General features: G+C 36.7%; 1 long non-coding RNA gene across 1 annotated transcript; it reads left to right on the top strand.

Annotated features, from left to right (window-relative positions):
* The first annotated feature begins 619 nt into the window (after positions 1–619).
* LOC128922105 (uncharacterized) lies at positions 620–20327 on the top strand. The gene is made up of 5 exons (XR_008471371.1): positions 620–718; positions 4539–4704; positions 17456–17493; positions 19936–20142; positions 20208–20327. It is a non-coding gene; the product is annotated as an uncharacterized LOC128922105 (long non-coding RNA).
* The last annotated feature ends 1701 nt before the right edge of the window (positions 20328–22028 follow it).

The following is a 22028-nucleotide window of genomic DNA, read 5'->3' as shown; positions in this document are numbered from 1 at the left end:
TGTAAAAGCCTCTGCTAAGTCTTAACAGTAACGAATTTAACAGCAAAAAGAGAACACCTAAATCAGCAGCCCCGGTAAATGTTAAGTCAGCGGCGTCGCTGCTAGCGGCCAGAGGGACCACGTGGACAATCAGTGTTGTGCTCAAGGATGCAGTAATGGCAGCACCAACACGCACACTAGCTCGTACCGGCAGCGCCGCTTCCACACACAGCCTCCGCATCTGCGCCTTCCGTCACGCCTCTCTACCCCGCTTCCACTTGGCTTTCTACCTCAGTCGCAGCGGCGATTCAGTTCAGTTTATAACGTGGGCCGGACCATTACGGTTCGCTACGAGTCGGCGGCAACGAGCAAAAATGGGGACATACGAGAAGGGCGATGTTAATAAAATACTAGAAAAATAGCGAATAGTTAGTAGTGGCTAAGTGCATATAAGCGACAAGGCGAAATAATGTCAATGTAGCATAAGTGAGATTCGTATTCAGGGCTCTAGCTTACCGCTCAGTGTTCAGTGTATCCAACGTGCATGTCCATGTGTGTCAGTTCCGTTAGTAATCTGACGTGTTCTAGAGAAAAAAATCAAAACCGCGGGGGCACATAAATATTAATTAAACGCTCAGACGCTTCTGCTCACGGTTTCCGTCATCTAATCAGCGTCATAATCAGCAATATCCGCTGTGATAGATAGAAAAAAGATCCGGAATGTGCATCATGGGAAAAAGTACGCTCCAACAGCCATTAGTTCTAAATGATTTAACGCTTATTAAAAATGTAAATGTGCTTAGATTTCATATTTCATATTCCTGAGAGCGAGAAACATCCCGACACTTTAATATTCCTGCTTAATGATTATTATTTTTGGTCCTCTCTGAGATAGTGTTTACTTTTAGTTTTTGCGCTTTTGCTCATTTCAAATATTTACATTGGCTGCGATTGCATTTCGGTGAAGCCCGAAAGTTACATTGCGTATTTAAATCTGTTTCTCGCCTTATTTGTGCGCGTTTTCTTGGCACGTGCGAGCGCAAAGATTCACTTCAGTGAAATTATTTTCCTGTTCATTCTCTCGCCTGTGGCTTCTTATAACAATCGGCTTTTGGCCGTGAAAGCGGAGCAATGTACCTTTTGAATGTTTTCTATTCCGCTTCTGATTCTTCGTCTTCTTGGGTTTTCATTTCCATTTGTGTGCTCAACCACAATCCGACTGGCTTTTGACTGAACGCACTTATTGTCTCACCTTCCATGGGCGTACCATTATTTTGTCAATAGCTTCCTTCAAGACGCACTTTAATTGTCATTTCAATTTTAAATTGCCCCGTCTTAATACTTAGTGTAAGGCTAATTTGCTCTGGAACACGAAGTTACTCATCTCATTTGACTGAAACTATTTATTTTGCATAAAAACTCAGGGATATCGTAAACCACTGACCGATCAAATTACGTTAATATTTGATGTGACTCATTATGGATATTTGTTTGGCCATATTTGTATGCTAATGTACTTTTGTTGTTGTTTTATTCCACTTGACCGAATACAAATTCCCAAATGCTTAACAAGGGAATGGCCACAAAACGTTCTGAGAATTTCTAATTTGACATCGGCATAATTCATGTTAGAGAAAAGCTCAGGATATCTTCTTATGAAAATAAAGAAAGCGAAATCACAGCTCGATATATGAAAGATATTATAACTTCGGGGCCATTGTGCTCCCAAACAAGCAAACAAATCAGAATATTATAGTAAATGTTAATGGAATGGAATGAAACAATAATAATGGCAATTACTTGCCTCATGTGGTATTAACAGTTATTTAGCAGTCAATAAACTATTTCCATTTGTGGGGGTGTCTGTTTGAGTAGAATTATGTTTTCATAAAAGATTTAATTCCATTTCATTTGCATTCAATGTGGCATGCTCAATTGAGCCTATAATATGTTGATAATTACCAACTATTGGGAGACTGGTCACCCATCGAGCATAGTGAATAACAAACTCTACATACTCGTATATGTGTAAAGGGACTCAAGCAAATCTCTTTTAAATAACAAACAACCAAAAGCCTCAAATAAATTTGAAAATATATTTTTTATTATTAAAAAGGGTAAGTTATTTTAATTAATCCAGTTACTCTGCACAAAATTTAATATAAAGCTTTTCAACAGAGTTAAGTGCAAACAATAAAAATAAATTATTCTCTTTATATGTATGTATATTCAGGTGTGTATATAATGGAATAAAATCATGAATAAGAACAGCAACAATATTCACAACTCCTCACTGACTACACCATTGCCATACATACACATACTCATTAAACGCCCTTGTAAAGTTTTTAAATTATTTCCCCGTGTCTCACTCCTTATTTCCCACACGCTCATAAATTTCTCGTGGCTAGGAGGGCGGAAAAACATTCCGGAAAGTGCAAAAGTGCGAAGAAGCAATAATTAAAGGCACACATGGCGGCAACTGCCATTTAGGTGTGTCTGTAGGAGAAGTAGGGACACGCAATTAAAACAAGACCTGGAGTGTTTAGAGTATAGTGGGTTGGGCCGGAATTTGTTAAATATCACAGCTGAAGTGAGAATATTTATATAAATTTAAAAAAATGTGTAAATATTTTTATAATTGTTAAAATCCAAATATGAAGTGGTTTAATGACACATTTGCCATAATGGTTTTTCCATTGTCACTTTTTATACCTTACTTTCGAATCAACTTCTTACTCATTTGCTGAAAACAAATTCTATTCATTTATTAAAATATTTATTTAGGATAAAACCCTCACTACATTCAGACATGCTTGACGAACCTTTTTCATTTGCGACACTTTTCCTTCTTTGGAACACTTAATGTAACGACAAATTTAAATCTGACCTTTTTCTTGGCACGATAATTATATATTCTTCGGTTTTTGCTGTATTTTAGGACATGTGAATAATTTGTGTTTGCATAAGCTATTATAATATGATTATTGTTTGTGTGTTTTTTTGTGGTTCCCCCAAAGAGTGGGTAATTAAGGCGCGACACTTATGCGTTTATTCAAAAGCCAACATATGAACGCTTTATGTTCACATGAAAATTGTCACGAGTATAATTGCCATAATTTTACTTCATTTTTTTTTACAAATTTAACTCTTCTAAGAAATATTATTTTTGGAAAATAAAGGTGATAGGGGTAAACCAATGATTGATAGCTTTGTCTTACAAAACATTTGGATGTAGACAACTGTATGAGCCACAGTCAGCATTTAAATATATTATTAATGTTCTTGGAGCATCTTTTGTTGCATATTCAAGTTCAATTAGACCATAATTAATGAAGTACGGACACAATCTAAAATATTGCATAATAATCATCTGAATGACTTCGGATGACTAGGCCTACGTATTTGAACAACCTGAACCAGTATTTGAAATGAAAAGTCTTTATTCTGTGGAAGAATTTTACTCTCACATTTTTGAACTACAATTTCGCTCATGTTCATGTTCTCACTGCAAAAAAATAAAGAAGAAGAAAATAACTGAAGTGGCAGAAAATGCGTACCTCTGAACAATAACAACAGCAAAAGTTCATCCAAACGCATAAGGACGCATCGAAGCGATGCCCAAGGCACCCAGACTCCCATCCAATCTCGAATTCGATGTCAGCTCCTGCTGCGTTGAGCATCGCCACACCCCATCCACTTTGGAGAATGCTTGTTCGACCTCCCTCCACTGCTCAGTATTTGTTCTGATATTATTTATTGAATACAACAAACATTTCCTTACGTCCTTGACATTTTCAAATGGGAGCTGTGACACATGTGAAGTTCGATGTTTGTGTATGTTTGTTCATTAATTTGTATGTGTATTCCTATAAGAATCTGAATCGAGTAATAGTAATAGGAAAATGTTCATATTTATGTACATTAAATATTTATATTGTAAGTGCCTTTGTGCCTATTTGTAAGTAATTCACATTTATTTTTCTGAAGGTTTTTTTTTTTGGCTTGGATACGAAGTCCATTGAATCAGTACTTGATTTGTTATCTATATATTAAGATTTCATCCGAAAAAGGTGTGCCACACGAAAAGTTAATTTTCTTAAGATTATCCAGCAATAACAACAGAAATAACGCGGAAATTGCAACAGGAAGACTGTGTTCAACACGAAAGCAGATAAGTCAGTGTGCACTCGGGGTTAACGCTGCTCAGCTAATGTAGCATTCTTGCAACCGTTGACAATACAGTTATTGTATTTTTCTTTTTTCTCACTTTTATGCTAATGCTTTTGTGGCACGCGTAACTGTTTACAGTTCGCAGTTTGCCACCTTTTTGTGGCATTGCATTCATTCATTCACTCGCGTGGCATTTGCATTGTTCGCTTTATACGCGACACGTTTACTGGAGCTTTTGTTGTTACCTATTGTCGCACTTGGGATCTTAGTGCCACAATTCGCATTGTCTCTGCCGCAATAATTGGTGCACTTCGCTGTTATTTGTGTTGTATTTGAAAATAATCCTGCAATTTCGGTGAATTATTTCCTCTTTTTTGTTTTTATAGTTACAATGGAGCGCCATCGGTGTCCCAGCCGCAACGGTAGCATAACCGGAGAATGAAGCCGTCACTAATGAGAGTATTGAAACAATAGCAAATCCAGAGGAGAGCAGTGCTTCACCTTTAACGCCGGAAACCAATACCTTTTTCAACTTTCACGCCAGCATATAAGGTAGTTAAGAGCTCAACTGTTTACACTTTTTTCTTTAACCTTTTCCCTTGCGTGCCAATAACAGTTTCAATATATTAATTTAATAAAATATAAACCAGTGCTTTACTATTTTCTTGTATTAGAAGGGATACTCGTGCCATCTGTCTAGTTCAGCTTGCAATTTCTACTAGCTGAAAATTAGAAACATCTTTTAATTCACCTCATGATGTAAAAAGCTCACCACAATATAAGCTTGCATTTTGATAAAATGCCTACACGAATTTAGCATTTAAATTAAAAAATAATTCCAGAGTTTAAGAAGCTAATGATTTTCTTTTATGATCCAATTTAAATTTGTCAATTGACTTTTATGCTGGCTAGTTATAATGAACAAGAAAACATGTAAATAGAAATTAAATTAAAATGTTAAAATGCAGGAAAACCACAAACACCGTTAAGCGAGGTAAATGCCAAATTAAGAGTGCGGAACCAAAGTGGTGAGGAGTCAAAACACTAGAAAAAGTAGTAAAAAGACAGGAATAGAGTGTGAAGAACTGCCTGCGAAAGGCGAGCAATTGAAAAAAACAGACCGTTTTAGTCCAATATAGATAGAAAAATTAACAACAAATAATTGAAATAGTGAAAGCCAACTGCCGTGCCATCTTAGTTTGAGGCAATTTGAAGACATTTTGAAACTACTTACGTATACCGGATATAAGTAACATCAATTAAGCTAAAGTTCTGCAAATTTTGTAAACCATTCCCATTCACATTGTGATTGTGCAAATTGAATTTAACAGTAAAATTAATTTGATTGTGAGCAGAAAGAGTTTGAGGAAACCAAGCTGCGATCATCACTCTCACCGCTGTTAGCTTGGTGCTGTTGGGGCTTGGATGGACCATTTCATTGTCAGTGCACAAAAGAGAAAAAGAGGAGAGCAGTGGTAGGCAAACATATATTTGCAACCAACCAGTATGTATACCCGTATATGTACATGAATATGTAGAAGTGTCTCACTTTCCTACCTCCAAATATGTCTAACAATAGGATTATAGTTGTGTTTGCTCTCCACAATGTATATACATAAGTATGTTCGCCTTCTGCGGTCCCACGTATGCTCATGGTTTTAATGCGGATAATAAAAGTTGCTAAATTATGAACACTAATATGGTTAAGCAAACATAAACTCAAGTGTGGCAACACCGTACGATTGCCTTGAGAAAAAGTTGATACGGTGCCTTGTCAGAGTTCGTGCACAATACTAAATAAGAAAAGGACTCATAATAAGAAAATTAGACCGTGAGCTGTTATAATGATTTCATGACATGGTTAAAGATCTCTTTCACATAGTTAAAATTTAGAGTTGCAGCAAATAGCAATCAAGTTCTTAGCGGGTGGAATTTGTGGTCCTATTCATAAAAGTTATAATGTCATATGTGCGACAATCTGCTTTGCATGCGTTACGGCATGTCCGCATTTGTCAAGACGCCGGCAACAATTCAACAAGAAAAACACTTAAAAATAAGTTATGCATACTTTTCTTTAAGAAAGTTGTTATTATTGCGTTGGTGCCACAAACTCACAAATTTTCCTTCCACGCACACATACCTTCAGTACATATATATAAATTTATAATATATTATATTGCCATTGTATAGGGTTAGTGAACTTCTTAAGCCGCTTACGTTTGTACTTCAAAGAGTTGCCTCTTGTCTGGTCTTGTCTTGCCTCAGTGCAGTATCTTGTCAAGTTGTTGCCTCTCCAAATGCTCTGTCTTTTTTTTTTGTTGACAGATTCATCACAGCAAACCAAGCGAACGGCTTGGAAATCAGTACATGAGTATGAGTATTAGTTGTAGTCTATGCCTATAGTAAACCTATCTATTTAGCTTTAAAACGCCATTAAGATAGGTAAATTCGATCTTAAGCCTCAACTATAGGTAAGCTTTAAAATATATCTGAATGTGGTACTCTACCGATTGTTCTAAATCTCGTCCACAGTATAACAAGCTTTTATTTGCTTGTTCAAAGGTTTCGTTCTTGCTGTAAATATATGTAAAGAACTCCGATTTGAATTAAAAGCGACCAGGAATTTTCAACATCGCTGCAAGTGCATGTCGTTGAATTTTCTTTGCACACCTCCCAAACAAGCAAATCATAAAAACACTGGTCACTTGTATGAAAAAGATAAGAAAGTTCCTGCAATTGTTGGCAAACTACTATATTTCTGCCATTTCCCCGCACGGTCTATCTTTTGCGCCATCCGACCTAGGCGAGGCTGCCAACTGTCCTCGTCGCGTGTGAACTCTGTCAGCATTGGCTGACACTAATGCCACACGATTCTCAGCCACCGTTGATTCTGTCACTGCCACATTTGGTGGTGTTAGAGCTTCGCCGCCTTAAAGAATAGAAGAAGGAAAGTGTTATTTTTTATTCATATTGACTGCATCGTTTTCGGGTTTCGTGTGTGGTTCCGGATGTTGCTGTTACTATTGTTGGGAAAATCTGACACCTCCTGTGATAGGTTACTAATTGCCCATTTTGTCAGTCAACCATTCGTGCTGCTTCCTCGTCGACACATGCTCTGACGCTACTGAAGCAATAAGAACAATAATGATAGCGAAAAGTGGAGGGCCCTGTGAACATAATTAAGTGAACCAAACTTTGTGACTTCTTATATAGATGATAATTGAAAAGAGTTGATGAAAGGTTCCAACAAAAAGGAAAATAAGATTACCATCCAAAAAATATTCCAGTCAATATGTCAACCGACAGATGTATAAAATTTAAGGCTTTCCAAAGTCTTTCCAACCAAAACGGGCACGAGTGAGAATTAAAACCAAAATGCATTTCCATTTGTTACTAGATTGCGATCCCTCATGACCTTTCATCACTAACGCAAACCACTGCTTGATATAGCTTACGGTTTCAAGTGCTTTCGCTTAATACACAAGTGTAGATATCATACGCACACGTGTGTACTCCATACTACCCAATATATTTCCCTAGCGTGTTTATGGCACCCACACAATTACAATCGCTGTCGATTTGATTTGCTTGATTTACTTGATAGCTTATGGCTACTTTGTTGCACGTTGCAAGTGGCAAGGTGGCATGTGCTGCTCGATCCACAACATCACACAAGTGGAAATATAGCCAGATTTCACCAATTTGAATGAGCAATCAAAGGCAGCAGAGTCAACCACAAATACAATTCAACACTCGTCAATTGATTTTGATTTGCCGCTGATGCGGTGGGGCAGCGGATGGTGGCGCTGCTGTTGCTACAAACACAAACATTCGTGGTGGAGAAATGGTGCGGTTGTAGTGAAATTGAGCATGCTCACAATTTGTTGCACATTTGAATTGCAGATGAGAACAGTTACGCAGTGGCAAACTGCAATCACGCACAAATGTGGATGACTGGATAGAATGATTGCATATAAAAACGGTTTCTCTGGCTAATATCGCGGCGTAAATTCTATAACTAAATTGTTCATTCAAGTAACGTTATCTGAAGTAATTGCTTCTGCTGGAGTTAATACTTGTGTTTACATTCCTGAGGCCCATTCAATAAGATTGACTGCTGAAAGTTTAAATATTTAAATACTAAATTTTCAGTATGTATCGGCTTAAAAATATGACAAATTTTCAAAATTAATTTTCATTTTGAAGGCAAACATCCACACAGCATTTTCTAGCAGCAGAGTCCTTGACTCTTATGGATTTCACGGAACCTCGACCCATAACCTGTAACTTAAATACTTTTCTTTTAATTTTATATGAAACTAAAAAAAGTTAAAAAGATAAAACGAGTATTTTATTTTCATTTCAGTGTCCATTGAATTGTCCATAAAACTTCGGGTCCGCTTTTTAAAAATTTTTCTTTTTATTTTGATTTATTTTTCACGATACTTGGTGATATTCCTATTCCGCAGTCTGAACTTAATTCGAAATTCAATTTTTAACATGAATCGGTAGCTCATTTTGGAATAAGCTCATATTCAAATAACTCAGAGACTCATGTGTATGAACGTAACCGAGAAAATAAGAAATAATGTGCTGCTTCTCCGCAATTCTAGTAGTTACATACAAAATATCTCCACTCCGACAACATTTGACCCAATATTGTCTCTTGTTGTATCGTATAGCATACATTTAGGTATATCTTTAAATCACTTAAGTGCCATAAAATAGTATTGGTGTAAGTACAAGTGTAACTCTCCTTAAATTATGGCGGCTTTATGGGTAAACCTAAGTGGCACACAGTATTCTGTGCTTATCTCTCCAACACCTGCTTCTCCATTAATACAGTTTAACATAATTATACTGTCGAAATAAGCCGGAAAGTCACCAGCTGGCCTAAATAACAAGCTCAGTAACAACAACAATAGCATTAATTACAGCCCAAATAACAAGAAGAAGCCGAAACAACCGCAGTAAGCGTTCCTTGCTTACGGCGGACAAGAAGGCCACCTGCGTGAGGATAACCAGAGCTGCTTCTGCACAGTTCACTCTGCGGTTGTCTGCACTGTTGGATACAGACACCGAGCAATCCTATTTCTTCAGGCGTTAGTCTCATTCCAGCTCTGTTCTTCGTGGCTTTGCGGGTTCTTGGGAGCATCGTCGGCTTTTATTGTTTTAGTTTGAAGAGTTACTAGCATTACAATTTTAAATTCGCTACTACTACTTACTACTGAATGTCAATGGACCCTTTGCCCCAGCAAAGTTTCATTATTCAGCACCATTGCTGGCCGAACGAATCAGCCTTTTTAAATTCAAATATATATACATATACATACTCGTATTTATTTGGCACGTCTGTCTGTCTGCTTATTCCCTGTGGCCATTGTTCGACTGCTGGCTGTCATTTTGACTTGGACTTTTATCAATATTGCACTCTTTTGGTCAGTAACGGTCAATCTACTCATTTATTTGTCTTACCCTACCGAGCTTATTCCCCTCCAGCTGCATTTAGTCTGCTTTCCCGAAATTGTCTGTCTCTGCAGTTAAGCTGGACATTTGTTGGAAATTTCCTTTAATTTCAACTCGAAATAATTGTTGTTGCTGTCTGTTGCGCAGTGAAAATGCGATTTGCTTGAACAGTCGTCAATTAAAAGGTCAATGGAACACTGCAGTTTGATGGCGGTGCAGTTACAACCCCGGCGAAAAGCCGGAGAACAGGCAGAAAAATGAAAAAAAAAAACGATAAACGATAAATTCGAAAATCCAAAATATAAGTGTCGAAGAGGTGGTTGGGGGCAACATGTGATAACTGGATTTAAAAGTGTGGACGGTCTCGTTGGGAAGGAAAATACCACTACTCACACACAATTTACCTTCCGGACTAATTTTCATATGTTTGAATCGGTAGACATCAACTTTGTTGTTGCTGTTATAATACTCTTGATTCAGTAAAGTAGAGCAGTGAACGCGCATTTATATGAATAGACATGCTGCCAATATGATTTAAATTCACAGGAATTTTAAATTATTTCTTTATTGCTTTAAATCTTTTCAAAAACTATGTCAATCACATTTTGCTCTGGGTAGTTCCAGCGCTAGTTGTTAGTTTTGTTTATTACATTCATTCTTAGTAAATAAGAAACTTTGATTTCATATTATTAAATATGCACGGAAAAGGCAGAGAAAGGCCGGGTATATTCAATATAATTCGACACCGTCAAATTCTCATTGGCCACGTTCATTACCATCCATTTCGCAAAAGCGACTAAACAAATTACTTCAAAACTCCTTGGGGTCAAACAGTTACGTGGCATTTAATTCCTCAAATTGCATTCATTAAAAATATTACACTACAAGTCACACGAAGCACGGGAACACATCTATGTCTGGCACTTTGTTCACCGCTTCAGTCATTTGTCTTCCGAATTCCCCCACCGTCTAGCAATTAAGATGAATATCTAAAATTAAAGTCACTAAGTGCCAAGACGCAGAGAGTAATGGCAGCAGGAGGAAAGCGTCCAAGACACAAAAGTCAACAAAGTAACACAATGTACAGTATGTGTGTATAGGTTATGCCAACAAAGTTGAGATCCAACATTGATAGTGTTGTGTGCGAAGCAAATTTATTTCCACAAAAGTGAACTTAATGTTAGAGCACATTAGCTGTCCAAGGTCCCAAGCTTGGGTAAGGCCGTTTGGCCACACTTGATGAGCTACCATCTCCCTCTCATCCGCTCTCACATCCCGCTTTTGTTTAAGATGTTTAATTTCACTTGTGTCGCTTTTCTTTTTTGAATTACTTCTTAGTCTTCTTCGCATTTCCTGAGAAAGCTAATGCGTTTGTACGAGTATGTGCTTTGTTGTAATTTATGTTAAGCTGGAGATTTACTTTTGGTGTGATTACAAAATCGGCATGCAAGCTGCTGAGTTAAGCAAAGTTCCAGCAATTTCCCAACACACCAAGTAGCTGTTTTAATATTTTTTTCTTTTCTCCTTTCTTTTATAATGTGTCTCAAAGCGGTCGATCACTAAAATTAGAGATAGATAGATAGATCATTATCAAGCTGATTTCAATTTCATCAACTTGATGGCCTCTATTATGATAATTAACACCATGTTTTATCTCATTTAACTAATTTCTTTCGAAATGCCAGACATTTGGTCCTCCGACATTAACAACAGTAATGCCGAGTTTAATTAGGCGATTAATAGTTTGCTCCACTAATTCGTTTGGTTGTTACGTGCTTACATAAACACAAAAACCACAGCACATACACACACAACGTAGTAAGTCATACGAATACGTTTTTCTGTATTTACTTGTGAATTTATTATATTTTGTAGATTTGTTTATGTGTGTTTGTTTGCTGATTTGATGGTTCACTGAATTATTATAAATGAAGTAACCTCATACAGTTGTATACGCTATCCACATATTTGGATGGAAATAGGCACATTTATTCCATTTTCTGTTTCATTAGAAGAGAAAAAAGTTTCCAACTGCGCATTGCATTACTCTTAGTCGCTAAGGTGTGAAAAGCTTCAAGATGCGCAAAATTGCACATGAATACGCATACGCAACAATACCCACTCACTCACACTTATGCATTTATAATTGTGCGCTTTCTCCTCTATTTTGTCATTAAAACTTTATGAAAATTTTCCTAAAAGTGTGTCGGTATTCATTTTGAAAATTATAAGAGTGCCTTTGTCTCTTGGTCATTTTGCGAATTCCTGTGTAGCACATTTTCAGGCGCAAAAGCATAAAGAATAAAAAAATCGCATTTTTCCAATCCAAATGCTTTCTGCAAACTGACCAGCCAAGTGGGAATAATAGTCGTCGACCAAGTTGTCCCTCTTTTCTCAACTCACAAGTTCTGCATCAGCAACGCCATTTATCAAAGGGTCTACACAAAAGGGTTTCCTCTTTGCATAGTTTTGTAATTTTGTGCTTTAAGGCTCCATTTTTGCTTGTCATTGGAAACTTCCACATTAAAACTGTATTTGAGTGTACATTTTTATTCATGCCTGAACGAATTCTTAATATTTTAGCGGTGTAAGAGTGAACATGAATTGGCTTTCAACAAATGAAGAAAGGATTGTGGCTATATTTGCTTCTTTATAGGAGTCAAAACTGGAAATTCAAATCGGAAAGCAGTGAAAATTTGTTTTTTTTTACAATAATAAAATGACCTTAGGTATTTGTCTTCAGTTATCATTTGATATTTTATAGAGGATGATAGAAATCTCATCCAATCAATGCAATTTTAAAGAAAATATATAGGCTCCGCTTTAAACAAGTTTCAACGAGTGGTCGCGAACAATTTAGCGGCTCAGTCGCGTTCCAACCGCCTTTGTTGATGTTGTTGTTGCAGTGCTAACGATAACAGGTTCCAAAGTGACGCCAACGCCAATGGCAATGGCAATGCAAACAGCAATGAATACCGTAATATCACAACAAAGTAACTGTAAACCATAACCACAGCCAAGCGGCACACCTCTCTGCAGCCCCGGCGGTGTTCCACCTACCCGCACTTCCGCTACCACAACGGCAAGTGTAACGGAAATGGCCCAACACGAGTAGTGGCAAAGCTAATCTATTATATATAGGAGACTGGACACAAACGCACAAACACAATCAAAGAGCCATACGAGTGCTAGCTCTCCTATAGAAATCTTGCCTGCGTGCGTGAGTGTTAACCCTTGTGAAAATATTTGCATACTTTTCATCGCTGGCACCTCTTCATCGTCATTGATGCGAGTTTCATGTATGTATGTTGAGCTTTTCCAACTTAACGAATCGCTTTAAAAAGTGGAAATAAAGAAAAAAAGAAACATGTGAACAGCTGTGGGGAATGCGAAAGAGTTATCAATTAAAGGCAAACGCAATGGTTTCCGAGGTTACTCATACGCCCCGTTGCGCCTACGATAAAAGCTATATAAGCGATCATTTGTGTTGTTGTTGATTGTGAAAATATGGCGGTCTTTCGCTGTGTTTTCACATGCAACCAAGCAAAGTAAGCCATTTTAAAGTCTGAAGCGGGAAAGTTACTTCATCAAAAACAATGTGGCCGCAAGCAGGTTTGTCTATTGGCCAAGAAACAATGAAACACGAATGGAGGAGATGAAGCGACATAAAGCGAATTACCATGGAAATGGGAGAAAAGCATCTAAATAAAATGCGTATTTGCATGCTTGGCTCTGACTAATAAATGGAAGGAGAGGTGGCGCGGCAGTCTCGCACTTGGCAGTCGATGACATAAGTTTTGCCTGCAGTAATTTCTTTGCTAAACAAAAATCTTATTTGAATTATGGTGCCTGCTGCTTGAAATCAAATTAAAAGCTTATTTCTACATTTTTCTCCTTTTAGGCATTTTCTACTCACTGCTTTGTTGTCGTTTCTTGGTTTCCAGGTTTATGCAGTGAAGCGTCACTAATGAGTTGAATTGCATAGCAAATATAATGAGCAAGTCGCCGTGAAATTCAAATGAAAAAGTGTTGAAAGAGTTTTCATGCAACTTCCTGCCAGCATTATGCCACAACAACAAAAACAGTGATAACGTGAGTAAAAAAATTGGGTACTGAAAGCTCTAAAGCAAGCCTTAAGCTCATGATTACGTTATGCGACGAAAGTAAAGGAAAAACATAGACAAAAAATTTAGAAACAGAGAAGTTTCAAAAAACATTTTTAAAACCCTTTCGGCTAATTGCTATTTGATAAGTTTCACGAAGAAAAGGCAAACGGAATGACGCGATGTAATTTCCTATAGTTGAGTACTAGCTGAGTAAATTAATTTTATTTGTCCACAACAAACCATGTTAAATTGAAAACAACAACGATAAAGAGGCTCGATCCTAAACAAACTCAAGTTGCAAGAAGCGCAAAAACCGAGTCACATAACCACAAATCATTTTTAATGTCCTGAGAAAGGATGAAGACAGCACGAGCATTTTGAGTAAAGCAATTTCAACTTTTGCCCAAATTTCTGTGGACATGTAATTGGCGTTGAACGGTTTAGCCGGTGCACATACCCACAAGAAATACCTGCAAGAATTCTTCGCTTGCATGAGAGTTCCACTCTCTATGATTTTTGGCATATTTGCATCTTGTTCATCTCGTTTATGAAGGCTACAAATATGCTGGCATGACAAGCACTCAGCAACTAATGCGAGAATGTATCTCCACAACACAAACGCATGTAATTGTATTTTTGTGTTTTATATGTGGGCGGACTAGCTACGTAGCATATAAAATAAAAAAATATATATAAATGAATATGTTACATGATGAAAACACCTCTAGGATTTTTTTTTAGAATTTTTCGTTATCTATACTACTTTATAAAGAGGAAAGATTTGTATGTATGTTTGTAATGAATAAGCTCTAAAACTATTGTGCCGATTTCAAAAATTCTTTCACCATTCGAAAGCTGCATTCACCTCGTATAACATAGGCTATATTTATTGCTATAATCTAAACTTTTCTGGAAATAGTCCCCAGGTGAGGGTAACAAAAAGACTCCGGCGAATCTTAATCTGAAATTGAAAATCGTCAAAATATTAGAAATATACAGGGTCACTTCATAATCCGAGAGAAAGACATCGGACATCAAAGACCTCAACTCAAATTGTAAACAAAAATATCACGTGATCTTGAAATGACATCACGTGATCAGGCTAGGGTCATTGACCTGTAAACAAAAATATCAGGTGACTTTGAATTGACATCACGTGATATGTGTGGGGTCATTGACCTCACTCTAAATGTAAACAAAAATATCACGTGATCTTGTAACTACATCACGTGATCAGTGTGGAGTCATTGAACTCACTCAAAAATATCACGTGACCTTGAATTGACATCACGTGATCTGGGCAGGATCAATGACCTGTAAACAAAAATATCACGTGATCTTTTAACTACATCACGTGATCAGGGTGGGGTCAGTGACCTCATGGGGTAACCGGATATGATGTTGATGTTGGGATAACCGATGGAACCAGATATGATGTGCCGGAACTGGAAATATTTTACCGGAAACGGATGTTCGACATAGAGCGAAATTGGACAGGAAACGTCCCTTCTTCAGAAAGTGCTTAGTGACGGAAGCAGCGTGGGCTTAACATAAATGTTTCCTATTCATAGAAGATTTCGGTTTGTATCATATCCGCTTCCGCTATGAGACTTCCGATTCCTGTAATCGTTATCGATATTGGTGTAAAGTTTTATTACGCTATCTTCATCGGACACCAAAGACTAGAGGTCGTAATCAAAATTTAGCTCATTAAAAATAAAAAATATGCTCGAATTTTCTTCTTTTTACTTTTTTAAATGAACCCACGCAAGAAACGGGAAGTACATACATATGTTTGGGAGCGTGTGTAAAAATCAATAAAATTTGAAATGTTTGTTTAAAGCCGTGCGAATCCGGAGCGGTCGGCTAGTATGAATTATGTAATAGGAATAATTGAATTCTCGTTTAATTACTTATTTGAATAGAACAAAACTCAATATACATAGTTTTAAAGAATAGAACAAACAGCGGGCGGCAAGCAAGTGTAAAATCCCAACAACAAATGTCAAATTAGTGAAACACAAAAAGCAATTTTGCGAATATAGTTTTGATAAATGGCTCAGGTCGTAGCTGAAACCAGGCGAATTCCCCAAAGCCTGCGCAGCTTTTTTGTTTTGCTAAAACACTGTCAACATGAAAGCAAGCGAGCGTGTTGTGGTTATTGGCATTTATTTATTTAAGAGCACAGCAGCAAGCGCCCATTTTAGAAATCGTCAGCGTGTTTCGTCGGCGCAAACAATTTTTGTGACCGCAGTTATTCTGGGAACTCTAACGTTTGCATCAGTATTTGGTGTGTATTCATGCCTAACAAGTGATGTAACAACAACAGCGAGTGCCGCAGTGGACACCAAATCAAAAAGCGCTCACAATTTTGAACGCAAATTTTCCGGTTATTTGCGAAAATCATTGTGGCAACCCTAATTAGCCAACCAATGGCCGAGAGTTGTTATATTGAATGTGCGAATTCGAAAACCGAATATACAGCCGCAACAAACATTGTCGACCTTATGTGTTTGATAAAGCGTATAAAAAACGTTTTCAATTGGCTGACTAATTGCGTTGCCGTTTTTCGGTCAAACTTGTTTAGGGTATTTGCCACTACTAGAAAAAAAAATATTTTTCAGTATTGACCGTTTTTCATGAGCACGAGTTTTCAATTTGACAGCTGTCAAATGAAAATTCACTCAAATCGCCGCCACAACTAATTGTAATTACTCTTCGAATAAAATTTTACATCCTAAATTGCTTATAATCCTCTGATTTTTTCATTGTTCGTTGAATAATTTAATTGGTTTTCAAGAACAAATTCATAGAAGGGGAAAAACTGAAAAACAGAAATGCGATTAATTTAAAATTTATGTAAATAAGTATGTGAGTAATTCTCTGGCAAAAAGTCAATTGAAAATTTTTCTAAATTTCAAATTGTGCGAAGCAGAATGTTCTACCGATTTACTATATTGCAATATATACATGCACTAATTACATTACAGATATTTCAGTTATGTTAGCAATTCTGAATCATAATTAAATGATTTCATTACTCACATAATAATTAATTAATTATGGAAAACGCCTCCATTTGCCTTTAATGGTAGATCATATTAATTAATGAGCCAAAACATGTGTGAAGACACAAAACATATACATAACTCTGTATGCGTGATATGTACATATCTATATTTGTACTTGTTCCAAGAAGTGACCACACCTTTGGTATTAAACACATTTAATGCTTAGCACACTGCAACACCTGAACAACTCATTACTAAGTCCCAATTACTGGAAAGATTACCTCAAGTGGCTTTATCTGATTAGTGCGCAGTTTGAGCAGTTGATGTGAGGACAAACTCTCTGTTTATAGTTGAATGAACGGTTAGATATACATTAATATATGCTCTCTACATAGGAGGATATATGTAAATATAATGTGAAGCCACCAAAAATTCGTCCTTTACTTACTTAAGGAATCACTTAATAATAATACCATATGCTGAACCTAGATTAACTCACCCCAAATGCAGCCTACATTGTATAAAATATGAAAAAGAAACGAGATTTCATGCTATAGTATTTATTCACTCAGTGGATATATTTTATAACTTGAATTACTAGTAATTTTAATATTTTAAGGCAAAAGTGACAAACCCTATGAATATATATATATATAAACAATCGATAAATGCTGATATACTCATTGACATTTTATTTGTGCTCTTTCTCTTTCTTTGCAGATCGAGAAGAATCAATAACAAATATTTGCCTCAAATTGGTAAGTTGGAAGTCGAAATAGCAGTAAAAACTATAAAATAAGATAGACAACAACGAACATTTAGCATGCAATTTGTGTAAATATACGCATTATACCTACTAAGCCGAATCAAAGTCAAATAAATAACGGAAATAAATAACGGAACATTAAGTAAATAAAACACAACAAAATCAAATAAATAAATTCCGCCGAGGCAAAGGGGAGTGTGTCGATTAGTCGTTCAACCGTCTACTTTTCGTAATATAAATTTCATACAAATCTAGAATATAACAGAGCATCAGACAGCTCGATTAGAGACGCATTAATCTTCAGCGTCGGCAAATCGTCTTCCCAGGGAATAATGTCAAAAGCTTTTATTGCCAAACTTGTGGACAGACAGCAAATAAACACAAATTCTGTTCGATGGACAAGAGAAATAAGAATGCTCAGGCAATGGTATTTATAAGTAATCTGAATATCGACTATGATTTAACTTCTACGATATTGCGTACACATTTCATTAGATATTGCTCACTCCTCTTTTTTCGCAAATTCTCGGAAGTTTGATTGTTTACTGCAAAGAATTTATTGATTTCACATTTGGCACCCAAACTGAAAGCTTAAATCTCTGCTTCTCTGTAAGGAAGAACTTTGAACAAAGGGAGCGAAAGATATAGAAATTTCATACAAAATAGTTGCAATGAGATAGTCACTTCCAAACCAGTTTTATTTGAAGAGGAAAGTATGGAAATATTAAAACGAGGGGGGATAATGTGATCTGACAGCCACAGGGAACTTAAAAGAAAGAGAGGACAAAAAAACGAAGACTTTGCATGTTTGTGTCCAGCTCATCAGCTCTCTACACGCCTGCTAAGCCTCATAGATGTTGGCTCTAACAGAGAATGACAAGTCAAATACAAAGCAATGAAGTGAAAGTGTTAGCCTCGAAGTGCCCCAAAGCATAGCGCACTCCGAGAAAACAAAAAGAGAAGAATTAAATCTAGGAATTAGCAATTCACTAAGAGCCTTTTAGCGAAATTTGATGATGAAAGTGGATTTAATGCAGTTGGAAAGGCGCTCAGCAACGAAATTTATTTCCTTCTAAATCAGTGTCCTCCTTCCGACAAACAACATCATTCCATTTATTTAATTTGAAAGGGAAATGGAACTATTTTGTCGCAACTCAAGAAAACACTCATGACACTGTGTATGAGTGACTTTAATTGCTTGTCAATTGCATTCGAGTGTAATTGTGAATGATTGATGTAAGGTTGTTTATGCAATTACTAAACGCTTGGCAGTTACATGTTATTTAACATATTATCATATTATATCCCCAACAACAACAACCATATTGGCTATTTTTCATATATGCCTTTCTGTTCACATTTCCACAAAAACCGATCACTCCTTATGGAATAATGAGAAGTTAACTGTACCGTAGTAATTCATTCCTGAAGTTGCACCCTTCCTTTTGTCTTCAGAAAAATACAAATTGGGCAATGGGTAATACCTTCGCTCCTTTGTGACATTTTAGAAATATACTCTTCCTTGCAGCCCATCTCCGGTATGCCGGTTCTATTTGTTATAGTTTCTGAATCACGACCCACCTTTGTCACCACATAGGATGGAGTGCTTTCCATTAACACTGCCTTCTTGTAATTTATCTCTTTGGTCTATTGTTCCTAGCCGCTTAATATTTGCTCAACCATGTTTGCCACACTATTCGCTTGTTTTGCCTAATTGCTTTTTGCGGAAATTGGAAACCTCTTTTTGGTGTTCTCGATAATATTTGTCATACTTTGCCCATTGATGTGGAAATCTTTGTATATGTGTGTTGAAGTTTTAAAATATTTGTCTTGCTTATATTTAAGTTTAACATCAGCACATATTTGCTATCCATTCCACTCTAAGGACCTAGAATTTCATAAGCAAATGTATTGGTAGGAAATAAGTTCTTATTTGTTACTCGCTTAAAGCCTTTCCTCTTCAATCGGCGTCATTCATATTCCATTAGTGTCTTCGTCATACCGACCGACAAAGAAGGCTAGAAGTAAATAATCTGAGTGTTCCTGAAAGCACCGTTTCCACCTTTTCGCTATTTCCCTCACGGTCGCACAAAGCGCTAAATTGAATCGGTATAAAAACCAGATAATGAGCGTGGTACCAATATTACCTTAACACGTTTACAATACATTTTCAAAATGGGCGAAATCGACGACTACTTTTCAATTTTCTGGACTCTGGTATAAATTTGACATAAACAATTGAGTGAATTGAGTGTAATATTTTGGTCCAACCGCAAGCCCCTGCTGCGAAAGAGACCAAGCTTTCGTTGGCTTTCGTCTACTGTTCTTTGTGATGTGTGTTTATTGTAAGAGATTTTCTATTTACTTTTAACTTTTGAATCCAAAGGAGACCGAATCAACTGACACGTGACTAATATATCTTATCGCTTTCTAGAGCCATGAAGGATGGTCTCTTTGAGGCTAAGAAATTATGTGACCAGCTATTACTCACTGAATAAGTCACAGGGCCAATGAATAGAGTCAGGATTAAATGCAAAAAATATGAATTCACAATTGGGTGTTCGACTTCATCAGACTACCGCTGAGATAAGGCGAGCAACAGCTGAGGCAGGGACTATGAGGTGTGCCCCTGGAAAGACAAGTAAGTTCAGGCGGGTGTGTTTGAAGAGTTTCTATTTCTACTAATATTTCACTTTTATATTTCAGGAATTTACAGTTACCGATTGCACTTTAATGAAGGCTTAGGACACACTGGTCACTGGTTGTTTGCTATAAGACTTAAGATGGCACTGAAAAAAATGCAGTTTAATGTATTAATTATAATATGTACATATGTGTGTATGTAATTTAAAAAAGGCAAATACAAAAGAGCGATCCGTAAAAATTTATTTCATTTCATAAGATTTTAAAGCAGAACCTGAGGTGAGATCTCATTGCGTTAAAGTTGGGTGGGAAAAGATAGTCCCAACCAACATTCAACGACTTTTGATTTACGGCAACTACACAGTGTGAGTAGAAGTAACTGCTAACTGGCTGAACCTGCATTAATCACCGAAACTCATATACATTGCATTCCGACCCATTCACTTTGGATCCAAACATTTTGAGTTTTGCATATTTATACAAATACTCGGGGAGAGAATATCTTTCTTCTTTTGCTTTGTCCTGCATGCAATTTATTCTTTTGATGCCGAATTCCGTTACATTTGAATACAACAAACTGACAAATAATTGAAATTATACACAAAATGGAATGCGTTCGCATCGCATTTCTTCTCGCTCCGCTGACTGAGCGCAATGGTGACATGTCCTGGTCATTGCTCAGCCATGCAACGCCCGAGCTGAATATATTTCTAGCAACGCTGCAATTTCACTTGGACACTTGCGACCTCAACATTCTGTCTCTGTAGTCTAAGCTTTCGTTTTTAAATGTGCTTTAGTATCATCCATAAGCACATATGTATGTATACTCGTATATGTCTATGATAAATTCTTTATTTGGTATTTTATTAAATATGTGACACTCTGTGTAACCTTGATCCGCTTGTGGAATGACTTTTGCTTTGTAATATATTCGCTTTCATTTGCTCTTGAGCTCTTCTAGACTGCTTGCTTGGCACTGAAAATTGTAACGCAGAAGAAGAAGAAGGCATGTCACTGCAGACCTAGGGCTATCTATCCAAGTATCCATGGGGGTTTTCTTCAATCTATAATACAAGTATATCTTAATGTTCATATCACCCCGAAAATAGCAGATTTTATTTAAACTGTCTGTAATAATTTTACTTTTCCTAAGTCAAAGGATAAAAATAAACCTTAACTTTCTCCAATATTTATGGATCAGCACTTCGTTCGTCATTAAGGTATGGTACAAAGGATCACAGTTGTAAGTTGGATTTGCTTTCTAAGTCAGTTCCAGTCACAAATGAGTTTCCAAACAACTCATTAATGTGATTTATTGAGTCTGCGTTTTTCTTCCATCACACCGGCGCACGATTTTTGGTTCGTGATACCATATACATCATCCAAGAAAAAATCACGGTTTTTCCATTAAATTTCTTGCAAAGTTTTAGGTGCTCAATGTAGATGCTCTGATGAAGTGTAACAATGCATCAGACTCTACAAAGCAAATAATGCTCGCGACGCATTGCGAACAATTCGCGAAACACTGACAAATCCTCCAATCGAAGAGCTTCAGCAAATATCCATTTATGCAAAAGCGCACTCAGACCGCATTATGAATAACTGACTGAGTGATGGAATAAAAGGAGAAACCCTTACTGTCTATTGTGCAATGACCTAACAAAGTGGAAGTGAAGGGAAGGAGATAAGGACAAGTGCATAATAAAATGAATAAATGTCAAAGAGAGACCATGGAAAGTAATCTCGTCTAAGAGCCCACGCAGAAAGCAATTGACATGAATACATAAATTAAGTCTCTTATACTCGGTATTAAATATGACTTTTTTGTGAAACGATTATTTTATATTTCTCTGTAGCAAGTACTACATAGTTTTATCATTCTTT

Source organism: Zeugodacus cucurbitae, chromosome 5 (assembly GCF_028554725.1).
Source record: "Zeugodacus cucurbitae isolate PBARC_wt_2022May chromosome 5, idZeuCucr1.2, whole genome shotgun sequence".
Lineage (NCBI taxonomy): Eukaryota > Metazoa > Arthropoda > Insecta > Diptera > Tephritidae > Zeugodacus > Zeugodacus cucurbitae.
The sequence above is the reverse complement of the archived record's forward strand: the minus strand, read 5'-3'. Positions and strand labels throughout refer to the sequence as shown.